This window comes from Dromiciops gliroides, chromosome 3 (genome assembly GCF_019393635.1).
Source record: "Dromiciops gliroides isolate mDroGli1 chromosome 3, mDroGli1.pri, whole genome shotgun sequence".
In the NCBI taxonomy this organism is placed as follows: Eukaryota; Metazoa; Chordata; class Mammalia; order Microbiotheria; family Microbiotheriidae; genus Dromiciops; species Dromiciops gliroides.
Genome location: NC_057863.1, coordinates 198830967 through 198848174, shown reverse-complemented (window position 1 = coordinate 198848174; position 17208 = coordinate 198830967). Strand labels below are relative to the sequence as shown.

The following is a 17208-nucleotide window of genomic DNA, read 5'->3' as shown; positions in this document are numbered from 1 at the left end:
TAAGAGATGAAAAGTATTCTGAATGTACTTTCTCATATCCTGAATTTTTCTTTCCTTCATATATTTCTGCCCCACAAAGAGTGGCAGAAAGTTGTACAGAAAGGAACTAGCATAGATTACCTCATGTAAGGTTATATACAATGTGCTTATGAAAAGGTACAAGATAAAAAATATAGAATGATTTAGTTGCTTAAGAGTTAAAACCTATTTTCAGTGCTTGCTAAGCCAAAAACAAAACAAAACAAAACAAAAAACAAACATGTATTAAGTGCCTACTATGTTCCAGGTATTGTGCCTTGTGATATGTCCTAGGAAATACAAAATGAGACAAAAGATAGTTCCTGACCTCAAAGAGCTTACAATCTAATAGTAGAGACAGAATGGCAATAAATACATACATATCATATACAGGATAAATAAGGGATATTTAACCAAAGAGAAGGCACTACAATTAAAAGTGGCTGCGAAAGAAATCCTATTTTTGTTAGAAATACTATGCCTTTGGGGGCAGCTAGGTAGCACAGTGGATAAAGCATTGGCCCTGGATTCAGGAGGACCTGAGTTCAAATTCAGCCTCAGAAACTTGACATGTACTGTGTGACCCTCATTGCCCTGCAAAAAATAGAAAAAGGAAGAAATACTGTGCCTTTTAAAATATACCTTCTATGAACCTTCTAATATTCATCCTCATGGTTTGCTCAAAGAGGATTGCTGTTCAAATGTTGAACAGGTTTCTGAAGACCTCAGTCATTAAGGATTCACATGAAAGAGAATATTAGAAACCATCTAGTCCAACTTAAAAAAAAATTGAGAAAGTAAGACTCGAGAGAATAGAAGTCATTCCTCCTCCATAACCTTCCTCCTCCCATTGTTTTGCTCTTTGTCTTTAAAACTGTCATCCCTTGAAATACAGGGAAAACAATCTATATGAAGCTACATTACGTTTCCTGTGACTTTTTTGTTTGTTTGTTTGGTTTTGTCTTTGTTTTGGGGGCTGAGGTAGGAGGAGAGGTCACAATCTAAGATTTCACTGGTATAGGGAGTTCCTTCCAGTCATGAAGATCAGAGAGAAATCTGTAACTTTCTATTCTTAGAAGTTTGCTTGAGACACTAAAATGTTAATATGGATCACACAGCTAACATGTCAAAGGCAGAACAGAGAACATTATGTTCCAGAGACTACCATTTTCTCAGTCACCCAGACCCCCAATCCATGTATCAACTTAGACTTCTCACTCTCTCACTCATATCCAATGCATTGCCAATGTCTTTTCATTTTACTCATTTAAGTCCCATTCTCTCATCTGACACTACCAAAACCCTGGTAAAAGCCCATAATATTTCAAACTTAGACTATTGAAAAAAACCTGTTGGTTTGTCTCCTTCCTAAAAGTTTCATCTCACACTAATCTAGTCACAGTGCAGCTTTCAAAGGGAACTTTCTAAAACATAGCTCTAAACATGTTGCTCCTAGTCCTTCTATTCAATAAAATCCATGACCTTCAAGATCTTATGCCAGGGTTTTACCATGTTTTAATAATTCACCATGTCCACTGATTACAAATCATTTGGAGATAAATAGATAGATTCTATCTATCTATCTATCTATCTATCTATCTATCTATCTATCTATCTATCTATCTATCTGTTTATTGAAATTGGACACAAATGACTCTGGAGAAGAGAGTGAAGTTGGTAACCTTGCTCAGCTGTCCCTCATGTAAATCCAATTCAGTGCAAGTCATGACATCACCCTGATGCTATAGTCATCTTCAGGAATGAAGGACAAACAACAATAACCCTCACTGAAGCAAAACGATAATGCCTATCTCATACCCCTCAGAAGTTTTCTAAATCATCACTCTTCTCATTTTCTACCCCACCTAAATTGGTCTTCCCACCTCGAATCTCTCTTCATAACAGTCTGTCCTTCATATAGCCACAAAAGTGATTTTTCTTAAGCTCTGTTCCCATCCTGAATAATTTCCAGTGGTTCTCTATTGCCTTTAAAATGAAATATAAATTCATATCTAACTTTTCAAATATCTTCATAGCTTGACCTCAACCAGTTTTTCTACCTACATCATATATAACTCCCTCATGAACACTCTACATAATGGCCAAAAAAAGTCTTTTCTCTGTCTTCACTCATAATACTCTTATCTCCTATCCTTGTCCTTTTCTATTGCAGTTACCCCATTCCTGGAATGCACTATTTCTACACCCTCAAATCTCTCACTTCCTTCAAAATACAAAAAAGCACTATCTCCTTGTACATCAAAATTTTCTTCACACACCCCCCCCATTACTACTGATGTTATGCTCCTAATTACCTAATGTCTAATTTATTTGTATTTATTTGTAATTCTCTTCAATATTTATTTTCTACATATGTATCAGTTGTTATTCATTCAGTTTTGTCTTACTCTTCATAAACCCATTTTGGGTTTTCTTGGCAAAGATACTGGAGTGTTTTGCCATTTCCTTCTCCAGTAGATTAAGGCAAACAGAAAATAAGTGAATTTTCCAGGCTGACACAGCTAATAAATAACTGTGGCTTGATTTGAACTCAGGTATTCCTGATTCAAGTCCTTAGCACTCTATTTAGCTGCCTCTCTACATATGTATATGTGCTCTTATTCTTTCCCCTGATGAAATGTAAATTACTTTACAATATATAAAGTTTATTTATTTTCATTTTTGTAATATTTAATTCCTAATATAGAATTTGGCATATCATAGACAGACATTTTTGGATATCTGATTTATCGGATATGTTTATATTTCATCTCAAAAATTAACAGAATTGCACAATCCATCATTAACTAGTCAATGAGCTATTGTACCCCAAACATGTCTATAAACTGGGGAAACCTCTATTCATATTAGCCTTCACTCTTTTTCCTCTGTAGATGCATAGATAGAGAAATTGAGGTAGAGATAGAGAGACAGACACAGATAGAGATACAGATAGAGAGATAGGGAAGGAGATGGAGATATAGAAATAGTATATTATACGTATATATACATGCATTCATGAATTTATCATGTATGTGCATGTAGGATATTATCATATATACATATACATGATAAATTCGTGTGTGTATGTGTATACATGTGTATATATTTAAAATTCTTGCTCCCTTATCTCATAACCTCAAACAATATCAACATCAATAGTTCATTTAGATTCTTACAATAGCAAATAATGATTCAAAGACATGCATAGTTAAAATGTACTGGCAGTATATAAAGTTCTAAAGGAGGAGAGAAATACAATGCAATATTTAATCAGAACTCTTACAAACTCCTCATCTCCTCTGGCAATAATTTTTCATAATGGTTATTCATTCCTTCAAGAATTTGCTTAAAAATACCTCTTCATAAAATAAAGTTTGAACTCATTTATTTCACAAGGTCTCATAGTTCTCTTTACATATGACAATCAACTCTTTGACTTCAAATCTTTTACAAGATGATAATTAAATAATCAGTCTCAGTCTCTTACAAGATGACATTGAATTCTTGTAGCTCTATCATAGATTCTTAACAAATTAGAGTTAACGATGCATTTTTTTTCCTTTAGGAAATCATAAATTAAATTTAGTTTTTTTTTTATTTTTCCGATACAGACAACTTTTCCCCATCATAGTTCACCAAAATCTTTTGTCTCTTTAAGATTCATTAATAATATGCATTTCATTTTTGCAAAATGGGTTATTTATGATGATATTAAGCATACAGTTCTTACCTTTTGTTAAGTATGTATGTATTTGAAAGGAGGAAGTATTGATCAAGATCAATTGAATTTTTTTCCTGTTCCATACTGATTGATGGCAATATATAATATAAAGTGAATGGAAAAGATTCTGAGATGTTGATATTTATCCCCTTTGATATTTAGAATACTGAAATTTGTCCCTTGTACTGTGTGAGACCTTGAGTAGCTCACAAATAGTATTCTCTGTAGATAATATAAAGAACTCTATCCTAGTCCCCTCTAAGTTTACCTTCTCTCCATTTTGTAGATACTATACACACACACACACAAACACACATTTGTAAAAACATATATGCATGTGTATACATATACATATATACACACATATGCATCCACACATTTTTGTACAAATACAAATGGATATGCATATATACAAATATAAATATAGATACATATATGTGTATGCATGTGTATATATGTATATGCATGCATTACATGCATACAAACATATACACTCTTAATTAATTAATTTTTAAAATTAAAATTGATAAAATCTCTTTCACAACCTTTAACAAAAATGTAAAGAACTGCTTAAGGGAGCAGCTAGTTGGCACAGTGGATAAAGCACTGGCCTGAGATTCAGGAGGATTTTGAGTTCAATTCTGGCTTCAGACACTTGACACTTACTAACTGTGTGACGCTGGGCAAGTCACTTAACCCTCATTGCCCCCCCTCCCCAAAAGTGTTTAAATTCTATTGCTTCTTTATAAGTTTTTCCAGAATTGCTAGTCATTGGAAGATATCAAGCAAATCTCTTGTGTCACACAAAAATGAAGGATTGTCATTTTGCAGACAACTTTCTAAGAAGTCAATTCATATTCTCAAGAAAGAATCATTATTTGTAGTGAACAAAAGAGCTAGCTATGGAGGAATTACCCATCTCTTGAATAGAAAACACTTTGCCCTAACCCTTTAGAATCTTTCACATTGCAGCAGGAGGGGGAAGGGAATTTTTCCCTTCTTCTTTCTCACCTCAATAATACTATCTTCAAGTAGAACAAATTATCAGTAGGAATTTATGCCCAGCTGAGAGCATGACCAGAAAATCCAGCTATCATCAAGCTGATCTATGGAGAGGTATAGATTTAAGAAATATACTGCAGTAACTTCCTTAAAAGACAGGCTGTGCCCAAGAAAAGCAATGTTAGAAAACAATGAAGAAAGAAATGTCCTCAAGTCTTGGAGTGCCAGAGAAAAGTGTTTGGCTACATGTGTTCTCTAGGTGTGTACCTTTGTTCTAATGTTCTCAATATATGCACCCAACTCTTCTTGAAGATGTTGTATCCAGTTGTGGGAATGTTTGCCCCAATTTTATGTGAAAGATGCTTTATTATTTCTATTCATGATGGAGCATTTTAGTAAATGCCTTTCTTTTATCTGTGTCTTTTGGTTAATAATTAAAGACATTCACATGAGCTATTGTATTAGGACTGTGGTCCTACAGAATACTTTGAATCAGGGCTTGCACAGTGACCCAACCTGATAATATGAATGAGAGGTATTGTTATGGAGTGGGGTATTCTTTCTTACATTAAAAAAGTATAGAAGGTAAGTGATAACATAGATATGTAGAAAGTAATAGAACTCTCTCTAGTTTGTATCAAGGTAAATGGCCTCATTGAAGTACTGTCTTCATTGTTTCCAAGTGAAGGATAGAACATTAAAAACATTAACCAGTTTGATAACTACTAACTGAATTGATGGTGGAATGCAACCTTCATTTTAATAATATACCTTGGAGCAGCTAGGTGGTGCAGTGGATAGAGCACTGGCCCTGAGTTCAAATTCGAACCTCAGAAACTTAACTTACTAGCTGTGTGACCCTGGGCAAGTCACTTAACCCCAATTGTCTCACCAAAAGAAAAAATATAATATCTTTTAAAAAAAAGGTGGGGGGAGGTAATAAAATCCACTGAATACTTTGTTGTGGGGGGTGGAAAAATAAGAAACAAAGGAATATCAATACATACTATAAAGGCGACTTTGAGCTACATACCTCCTTATATGATAATTTAAGATGAATGGTGCACAATATACTTAAAATAGAATTTTAATACATCATGTTAAGTGTTTAAGGTTCTTTGTTTTGTTTTTGTTATGTTTTTAAACTAGTAATTATAAAACTTTTTCTGTAACAATTGCTTTGGATTTGCCTTTTCTGGTGAAACCCAGAAGTGCAACAGATAAAATTAAGATAGGTAAAAATTCTCATATAATACTAGAGAGAGCATAAAATATAATGAATCAAAGAGACCTTTAGATCATCACCAAGAAAAAAAATAGATGATTCAAAAATCAAGCCAGAGTGTTTTTCTATACCCATTACTTTTGCCTTTTGAATAATCATTTTCTTTATAAAGTACCAAGCAATAACTGATTTTTATCTTATAGTTAGCCTTAGTGATTTTATTACTATCCATGGGGTTTTCTGGGCAAAGACACTGGAGTGGTTTGCCATCTCTTCTCCAGTGCATCAGGTTTATCAATAATAATAATAATAAATAGTCTCTTTTAAGTAGATTTTAAAGACACAATAGAATTGGGACATTTTTAGGGCTAGAAGGTAGTATTCTGGCCAAGCTTCCTGACTATATAATTATGTAGGAAATTGTAACTTGGAAAATTCGAGTGAGCTGCCCTAGTGACATAGTCAATTCCCTTCAAAGCAAAGCAAAGCAAAAACAAAACACCACCACCAACAACAATAACAACTGGACCCCAGGTTAGTTTGATTCATCTCAGTTCCTCAAACATTCATTGAGCATTAAAGATATTCAAGGCCATGTGCCAGGGATAAAATGATAAGTCAAGCTACTCCCTTCCCTCTAGTAGATTATAGTTAATAAGGGTAGATTAGATAAACAATGAACTATTAAACATTTTTTTTCCCAAATCATGTTGTGAATTCCAGCTGAGATGAGCTGTTACATGGCAATTTGTATGGTATTTCATTTCTTCATCATGATCATTTTCATTGACATCATTATGGATTAGGAAACTCTCAGCATGTAATATTATTGGCAATATTTTTAAGAAAATAAACATTCAATACAAATAGGATGAAACAATTAGGAAAGCAGCAGAGTTTGGGGGGTATGTCTATTGCAAATCTGGACATGGGGGCCATGATACCATGTTGTAATGGGTGTGGAATCCCATGATCCCCTAACTAAGGACCGGGTATTGACTCCTGGTCCTTATGTTCACATAAAACAAGTGGTCTTCAACCTTTCCCCTTTTCAGGCAAGGAGATAACTCCTACTAAGCAACAGATTTATCAACATGCTCAAATGCCAAGGTTGATTGTTGTATCTCCCATAAGTCATATCCATGATAAATAAATATGATCCAAGAAAGGTTTTGGTTAAGGGAAAGGCTCTCTATGCTAGTAGTTTCCTAAACTGCCACTAGCTTTCCTAGATATCAGAAAGACTTGATTTTTTTTTTTTTTTTTAGTGAGGCAATTGGGGTTAAGTGACTTGCCCAGGGTCACACAGCTAGTAAGTGTTAAGTGTCTGAGGCCGGATTTGAACTCAGGTACTCCTGACTCCAGGGCCGGTGCTCTATCCACTGGGCCACCTAGCTGCCCCTAAGACTTGATTTTTTGACATAGATCAGGTTGACCAACTCTAATTCTTCCTTATTTCACCTCTGGTGCAGTTGCCCAGGACTTGAGGTCTTTCTCCCCTTTGAAGGATTTATAAACCTGTGGAAATGTCATAAAGTTCACTTGATTTTAAAGTCTCTTTGCTCAATTAGTTTAGACAAATTATTCCCCAAAAGGGTTTGGGAAACAAAAAGGTTATATTATTGAGAGGCATCTTACTTTATAATAGAATAATGGCAGAAAATTTGGTGCTATTTCTGTAATAATATTCCCCAATTTCTCTAATAAAATTTTCTAAATTATCTTGTAAAATGCTTTCTGGGCCTCCCAGGGAAGAAGATGTACTAACTGATGTGCAAAAGAAATGGAAGGGGATGGGAGTACAGGGCTATGTCTGATATCAACCCTACCTCAAGCTCAGGTTTCCTGTAGGATAAAAAGACACCCAGGTGGCACAATGGAGAGAAAACTAGTCCTATAGTCAGGAAAATCCAATTTCAAATTTGGGCTCAGATACTCACTAGTGTTAAAATAAAAACCCTTGTGAACTGCTAAAAGTGAAGAAACCATAGTTCCAAAAGGGGGAACTAGAATAAGCCAGAGTCTGATTACTATTTACACAGATTATAATTGCATTTATTGCCTGAGAAGAAGCTTGCAAGCTAGAACAGCAAGACAATTTTCTCATCTGTTCAAAAGGAAGTGGGAAAAGTGTGAGGTATTTACATATACCTATACATATTTGAGGTATTTACATATACATATTTGAGGTATTTAAGAAACACAATAAATTGAGAAGTCGGTCTGGAAGTGGGGGGTTCTAGAGAGCAGATAGCAGTAAACATGATAAATTAGAAAGCAGGAGGATTCCAGATCCTTACATAAGTCAGAACACAAGCTTTTGCTTTTCCCTCAGCTGGTCAAGACTGGTTTTAACAGTTGTAAACATCTCAGAGTTCTGCTAAAATTTCATTTTCAAAGGATCACTGGCATATCAAGCAACTCTGGGTATCAGAGGACCTCCTGATTGGCTAGGCATTTTGCTAATCCATTGTCTGGCTCCTCTGTGAAAAATATACTCTAGCATATTTAATTGATTACTACAAGTATTACAAATCTCATGTCCACACTAGTTATATGACCCTGGGCAAATCACCAGTCTCTATTTGACTAGTTTCTTATCTGTGAAATGAGTTTATAATAGTAATTATCTCCCAGGGATATTGTTCAGGTGAAATGATGTAATGTTTGTAAAGTGCTTTACAAACTTTAAAACACTGTATAAATGATAGCTATTATTATTACAACTAGTGGTGACCTCTTATCTATAGTAATACATGCAACCCTGACTTATAATTAAGAATCAGTGCTGTGTATTGATATCTGTGCAATGTCCCTGATGTTCCTAGTGATGTTCTTGTTCATAATCACTATGCTACACTAAAATACCAATTGTTATTCATCCATCATATGGAATAAAAATTTAAAATACAAAATCCATTGTTTTTAAAGTGGGGTGGTCTAGACTTCATTTTATTCCAAATTTAGTTGCCCCTTAATAGTACCACTAAAGTTTTTATTTGTTTTGCTACCTTTTGATTTATTTATTTCTTATTTTTCTTCTATAGTAGTCTGAACTAAGATCCTCACTTACCAGAGATAAGGGCTGCCCAATGTGTAACCAATTTTTAATTGGGGAGTGTTAGCTAAGCAGATTGCCTCAATATTGGGGCAAGGAAGGAGACAGACAGCCTCTCTTAAAACAGAGCAAGATTTATTTAACAAGAACAAACTTAAAAAAAACACAAACAGGATTAAGGGAAAGGAAATAAAATGGGGAAAGGGAAATTATACAACCTGAACACCACCACCACCCAGTAATCAGCTGAGAACACACAGCAGCATCCACATCCAGCTTCAAGCTAGAATGGCAGAAATCCTACCTTCTTCCCAGCAGACCCCAGGCTGACCACACACAGCCCCCAGCCAATTGGCTGGCTGCTCTGATAGTCACATGACTGCCCTCACTAGGCTTCCAATCATTATAATTTTGCCAGGCCCATGTAGGCAGTCAGTGAATGGTGATGACTTGAGGTGCCAATGCCATGGCAACAGCTACAACCAGTGAATGGAGCACCGTGCAGTTTGTGGAGCCCCAAGCCAGTGTGCACTGAGGCATAAAAACCTCAAATAACAATTCTTTACACCAATAATTGTCCTAAAACTATTTAAATGGTGGAAGGTACAGTACTTTATAAGACCTTTCAAATGTAGCCACTAAGAGTGGGTTGTTTTGTAAACAAAAGCTACAAGGGTGTTATTGCCTCCTCCTGCCCCCTCTCACCCTACCACCATCTAAATGCTAGGGGCAGTTCTTTTCATAAAGGACAAGGAAGATGTCTCTAAGACTTGATTAATCTAGGGGACAATTCAAGTTGCCTACCTAGTATGGTACCTTTCTGGGGGATGTAGGCTGTGTGCATATGGCTTGCTAATTTCTTAATTCACATAAAAAGGCCTACCACATAAAGAAAAGATGCTTCCTACTTTTGGTGCTATATCATACATGAGTATCCTTTCTTATACTATGGCTTAGTTTAACTGTAAGGAATTAGCTTCTTTTGTTAATTGTTAATTGTTGTTGTTTGTATGTTTGTTTTTTTGTTTTTACATTTGGAACATGTTTATTTCAGGAAGACCCAATTCAGCCTAAAGAGCAGAAAGGGGCAGATGAGACCTCTCCCAGGGAGCCCCTGAATACCAGTCTGCCCTCATTGGTCAACCGCCTGGGCCCCCACTCTTTCTTTTGTCCCTCATTGTCTCCTCACTGTCTCCTCACACTCAAACCACACTCTGAACAAAATCTCTCTGGTCCCTTGCTCTTTCCTCACTCACCTACTCCCACCCATTGAGTTTCCCAAGTCCCTCACAGACTCCCTACTTGTTCTCCTGCCCTCCACCTGCCCATATTATCTCTCATTCATAGTGCAGTAGCCCTGAGCTCTCCCAGGGATGGGGTAAGATGAGGTGTAAATTCTGGTCCTCTGGCACCCAGGGCACTGGCACTGAGCCATTTCTCTGGCACTAGTATCAGGAACAGCTCTGTGGAAGACACCACTCAGAAGTCATCTACTGGAGGGAAAGGATGGGGTGGAGAGCTGTCTGGACAACTGGCCAGGCTAGCTGGTTTGATTTTGTAGATTTGGTTTTTCCCATATCCACGAAGATCCCAAGATGATCCTCTGAAGGCCTTTAGGTACTATGGGGATCATCTAACTTTTTATCTGCCCCATGCCCCTTCCCCTCTGGCTGGGTCTGCATGAATCTTAGTACATACATAACTAACAGCCAGGAGTGCGACCTCTGTTTGCCTGTATGACTGGCGGCAGTGGTTGATGGGGAAGGAAAAACAGGGGTGGGCATAAGTTGGGATACCTCCCAATCTTCTCTCTCATCTCTCAGAGTCCCAAATGAAGGCCACAAGGGAAGAGATCAGTTGTGGCCTTCCGTTGGGTGGCTCTATGAGAATGGGGGTATCAGACTGGCTAGGATCCTCTCAGTAGCTCTACTATTCAGTGGTAAGACTGGAATCTGGTTAGGGTTGTACTAGATAAAGAATCAAAATAAATAAATCCAGAGTCAAGAAAGGGTGCAAATAAACTGTCCCTATCCTGGAACTGAAAGGACAGGAAGATTTCCAGTGGTAGCATCTTCTCTACTCCCCTTCATGTCTCTTGGGGGCTGGGTGCCATAAGGTCTTGACTGGGATTTGGTCCTCCTGGGGTCAGGAGGTCTAGTCTCAGGAGCCATATCATACCTGACTTTATTGTTTTCTGGGGCTCAGTACAGCCTTCTGAAGGTCCAACTTGCAACTCTTGCTATCCTTGTCCACAATCTCCAGCCAATGCTTGGGTGACTGCTTCTCTGGCTGAGGTAAGGGATGCCCAGGTGTCTTTAGGAACTGCTTATCTGAATCTCCCACTGTGATTCTCAGACTGCAGTACCCTGGAAGCAGGTCCTGCTCATATGCTGTGGCCAACTGGTTCAGAATCTGGTGTTCCATCTCATGTCAGATGGAACCAGCACCTTAATGAACATTGTAACTATCTACCAATATGTCTGCCAACTCTCAGTCCCAAAGCAGTGTGCTATCGAGCCTCTGCTTGGCTTTCTTTGCCCAGAAGGTCAGCTCCTTATTGACCAGTTGGATAAACTCCCAGTGACAGAAGGGAAGGAAATGGACAATCTCATTTATCCAACCCAGAAACTCATCCCTCCAGAAGTGAGCCTTCAGGATTATTCAAATCACATTCTCCGTGAAGTTTTTTGAGATGGTGATCTTGTCACTCAGGTGGATATCCCCAATATTCTCAGCAATCCTATTTCAGCTAAGCTTACTCCAGGGCTTCTTTGTACAGCTGCAAGTCATGCAGGGCGATCTCCTCACTGGACACATTGGATGTCCTGACAAAGATGGCATCCTTCCAGTCCATGGTCTTCCCTTTCCTGTCTGTTAAGCAGCCCTCATCAAACAGCTGCAGCAGGATGGGGAGGATGTCTGGATAGGGCACCACAGCACTGGGACACTGCTTCAGCTTTTTGGTCAGCTGGCCACCTTGCTCAAGGCTGATGTAGGCTGGTGGGGAGTCAATAACCTTGGCCAACTCGTGTCTTTCCTGGAACTCAGACATGTCCAGTCAAATGATGCACTTCTTACCATCCTTGTGCACGTAATTGGCTGTCTATTTGGCCAGCTCTGTTTTCCCTATCCCTGATGATCCCAAGAAAAGGAAGACAAGAGGGTGTTCTTTGTCATACCAACCATTATCCTTCCTCTGGATCATTGCATCCAATGTGGCAATGCCCCTGTCCTGGTCAAGGATGTGCTCCTTTAGATGCTGCTCAAGAGGGAAGTGGCGATGTTCCTCAGCCTTACACTTTCTTTGTTTCTCCTTGGTCTGGGAGGCCTTCCAGAGCTTCATGACTTCACCATAATAGGCATAGTCCACTGGTGTGTGACCCATTTCATTAAACTGCATGGAGTTGGCTCCTCCATCCACTAGCTCCTTTATGGTGCTGGTAGTCATCATCAAGGGCAGCATAAGGTAAAGTTGTATGGCCCTTGAAGCTGGCTCAGTTGTTTAGTTGTTTGTTGTAGTCATCTTGTCAGGTAACCAGGACTTCCAGCAAGTGCACACCTTGCTCCTTGGCGGTCTTGTAGATGCTGCTAATTTCATCTCTTAGGTTGGGATCAGCCCCTGCAGCCAGCAAGACTTGCATGACACTATAGTTTCTGTTGATTGCTACCACCATGAGGGCTGTCCAACCTAACTTGTGCCTGGCACCTTCATACAAGAGCCTGCTGACTTCTTACACATTGTTGGTCTTGGCTGCTTCCAGCAGGGCAATTTCCTTATTGGCAGGGCTCTTGCTATTGCAATGAGCAACCAGAGCAGACACCAAGGCCCACATGCCTAGTCAGTCCACATTCTGGACTGTGCTCCAGCAGCCTGACAAGGGGCTTTCTTCAGGGCAGGGAAGACGCCCCAACATGGCTGACCCAAGGAGCTTTGGCTGCCTGTCCTGGCTCCCCCAAGAGACTGCTCTAACATACTGCAGCTGTACAGAGGACTGCCCCCGCCCCCACCATGGCATTCTTTTGTTAATTGTAAAAGATCTAGAATTGTCTCCCTTTCTAAATATCAGGACTAAATTAGCAGGTATTCCTCACCATACCATATTGTTTTTTAATCAAAAACAAAACAAAAACAAACAAGAACAATGGCTTTGGAGTCAAGGACTATTTTTGGATCTTTGATTTACCATGTAATAGCTATGGGACATTACCTATGTTACATAAACCCGTATGGCCCCACCTCCTATTTTCTGTAAAAAAGCAGAAATAGTACTAACAGTGTTTTACTTTTAGGTCTGAGTTGACAAAGCCATACTGAAAACCTTAAATGACACCTTAATTGAACACCATAATTATTTCCTAGCATCTTTCTCCCCCACTTCTTTTTAGATTCCATTGCTATAGGGAATTCTCATTGAGGAAATGCTCTCTAAAAATGAAAATATACAACTCAGTCTTAGAAACTTCAAGTAATTCTGCATCTATATTGTTTTACAGAGTTTTCTTTTCTTTTTTTTTATGTTGTCTTCCTCATTACATGGTGAATTATTGGAGAATGTGTTCTGTGTTTTGCCTTTTTTTTTGTATCACCAACAATGAATGAAGTACCTGGCATATTAGTTGGTTGTGCTCCTTAGTTCTTGAAGAAGACCAAAATTCCATCATTATGTTAGAGTCAATTTACAGTGTGTCTGACTATGGCTTGTAAGAAAATAATGTGTGTTGCAAATGACCAAAGGCCTCAGATTGATTAGATTGACTGACTGGCTTAGATGATTAACATACTTAAAGTTAATTCATTTCAAATTAATTAAATTGAAACCACACCTGCCTGACTCTGAAGAGGGTGTGTTCTCAGAAACTATGACCACCCTCAAGTCCAGGGAACCAATGGATTTGGGTGATGCAAGCCAATTACCTTGAAGCAAGGTGGAAGAACCACCTCTCCTTGAGGGGATGAGTCTCCCCTGTCAGTTTGATGCTGGAACATGTTCATGGTAGAGGACTTGGAAGAAGAAGCAGGCCAGGCTGAACTCTTATCTCTCCTCTAGGGTAGATAGGATTTTCCTTGGCTCTCTGACCCAGGTGTTCTCTTTTTCACTAATAAATACTAAATATCAAAAACTGGTGCTAAAGCTTTTGATTTATAAGTAAACCATGGTTAGCTTTCCGTACACTTGGGACAGGAATAAGGTGACCACACATTAGATTTTAAATGTCACAGGCAGATCAGACAATTACAAACTCAGAATGTTCTACCACAGGTCAGACACAAACTATCCATGTGAATATTTGGGTTGGATACTCTAAATTTGTTCACTTTGTGTTTCTTTTGAACTAGTCAATTCTATGTTCATAGAGCACAACCCCTTCTCTTATGAGGGCATGCAATGCTGGGTGGTCCTGTGCCAGTGTCTCCCATGTTATGCAATCAATTTTAAAGTTTTTAAAAGAGATCTTGAAGGTGTCCTTATATTCCTTTTTCTGACCACCATGTGAGTTCTTGCCCTGTGTGAGTTCTCCATAAAGTAGTCTTTTAGGTGTTGGTGTGGCATTCATACAATATCGCCAGCCCATCTGAGTTGTGCTCTCTGAAGTAGAGTTTGACTCCTTGGCAGTTTAGTTCAAGAAAGGACCTCAGTATCTTATCCTGCCAAGTGATATTCAGGAGCATCAGGACCCATAAAAGGACAGGATGAGATAATTTTCCAGCCAAAGATGGCTAAGAAGGTCGACAGAAAAGGTCTGTTGTACTGGGGTGAGAGTATGGCACAGACCTATGGACATGCCACACAGCCATAGGCCAAGCCCCAGAGAATCAGTTCTCAGAAGCTTCTGAATCAGCTCTGGCAGCAGCTGCTTCTGGAACTCAGCCCATGAATGGTGAGGGCGTTGAGGGTTTGTCTAGGGGGAGATTACAGAGATATCTTTGCAGACTCTGAGGCAGGACTCTTGTTTTTCCCATGCTCAAATCTGGGTCGTAATCTTGGGTGGTGGCCTAGGTCAGGGAGAGGTACAGACACACCAGATCTTGCAGCCACAGTGGAACAGGATGATCTTCCAGTTTAGAGGGCAAGCATGCCTGTGGTTGCTTACAAACCAGAGCAAAGGAAAGGGGCGTGGTGAACGAACATGCCTCTCCTTAAATTGTACTACCTTGGACCCCCCTGAAGCTTGGGACAGTGTGCTCTCCACCCTGTAATAAGTGTCCTGCTTTAAGAAGGAGTTAAAAGTCAAGAAATAGACTGGGAAAATGAGGAAACAGAAAAAAAATGCTGACCCTAGAATGTTTCTATGGTAACAAGGAAGACCAAAGTACACCCTCAGAAGAACTCAAAAAAGTAAAAGCTCCTACATAAAAAGCTTCCAAGAAAAATGTGAATTGGTCTCAGGCTATAGAAGTACTCAGGGGTTCTTTCCATCTGTTTGTCCTAGAGAAGAGGAGCGAGAGATGAATGAAGCAGTGGCATAGCAGACATCCAGACAGAGAGTGCCAACCAGAAGCAGCCAAGCATCTTCTAGAACAAGAAGCGGGTGCTGCTAGGGGACACTGCCAAAGAGAAGCATCCAAGATACTACAAGAACATAGGGCTGGGCTTCAACACCCCCAAGAGGCCATTGCAGGCACCTACATTGACAAGAAGTGTCCCTTCACTGGAAATGTCTCCATCAGAGGCAGGATCTTGCCTGGTGTGGTGAACAAAATGAAGATGCAGAGGACCATCGTCATCTGCTGGGACTACCTGCATTACATCCACAAATGCAACAGATTCAAGAAACATCACAAGAACTTGTCTGTGCACCTTTCTCCCTGCTTCCAGGATGTCCAGATTAGAGACATTGTGACTGTGGGTGAGTGCAGGACTCTGAGCAAGACTGTGAGGTTCAACCTACTGAAGGTTACCAAGGCTGATGGGACCAAGAAGCAAATCCAGAAGTTCTGAGACCCCCATCCCCAGTGGTGGCAGGTGGCAGGGCATGTGCCCCAGGCCTGGCCAGCAGCTTTGCTAATAAAGGCATCTTCTCTATAAAAATAAAAAGAAGAACTTGGGGGGGGGCAGCTAGGTGTCACAGTGGATAAAGCACCAGCCCTGAATTCAGGAGGACCCGAGTTCAAATCCAGCCCCAGGCAGTTGACACTTACTTGCTCTGTGACCATAGGCAAGTCATTGCCCTGCCAAAAAAAAAAAGTACCAAGAGGACTTTGAAAATAAAGTAAGTGAGATAGAGGAAAAAATGGAAAGAAAAATGAGAGTGATGGAAGAAAATCATGAAAAAGGTCAACAGCTTGAAAAGCTAAATTGGCCAAATGGAAAAGGAGGTACAGAAGCTCTCTGAAGAAAATAATTACTTAAAAATTAGGATTGAACAAATGGAAGCTAATGACTTTGTGAGAAATCAAGAAACAATAAAGCAAAACTAAAAGAATAAAAACATGCAAGGCAATGTGAAATATGTACTTGGAAAACCAACTGACAATGGAGAATAGATCCAGGAGAGATAATGTGAAAATTATTGGACTCCCTGAAAGCCATGATCAAAGGAAGAACTTAGACATCATCTTCCAAGGAATTTTCAGGGAAAATTGCCCTGATATTCTAGAAACAGAAGATAAAATAGAAATGGAAAGAATCCACCAATCACTTCTTGAAAGAAATCCCAAATTGTAAATTTCCAGAACCATTATAGTTAAATTCCAGAGCTCCCAGGTCAAGGAGAAAATCTCACAAGCAGCCAGGAAGAGGCAATTCAACTACAATGATGCCACAGTCAGGATAACACAAGATCTAGCAACTTCTACATTAAAGGATTGAAGGGCTTGGAATATGATATTCCCAGAGGGCAGATGAAATAGGATTACAACCAAGAATCACCTACTCAGCAAAACTGCATATAATCTTTCAGGGGAAAAAATAGGAATTCAATGAAAGAGAGGACTTTCAGGCATTCTTAATGAAAAGACCTGAGCTGAATAGGAAATTTGTCTCTCAATTACAAGACACTAAAAAGCATAAAAATGTAAATAGGAAAAAAAATCATAAGGGATATCGAAAGGATAAACTTTACATTCCTACATGAGAAGATGATACTTGTAACTCATAAGAACTTTCTCATTATTAGGGCAACTAAATGGTGTATATTTAAACAGAAGGAACAGGTGTGAGTTGAATATGAAGGAATGAT

At 39.0% G+C, this 17208-nt stretch overlaps 2 pseudogenes; one reads left to right on the top strand and one right to left on the bottom strand.

Moving 5' to 3' along the window:
• Window positions 1-11211: 11211 nt before the first annotated feature.
• Window positions 11212-14014, bottom strand: LOC122747333 (annotated as a pseudogene).
• A 167-nt stretch (window positions 14015-14181) lies between these two features.
• On the top strand, window positions 14182-15968 carry LOC122747332 (annotated as a pseudogene).
• Window positions 15969-17208: the final 1240 nt, after the last annotated feature.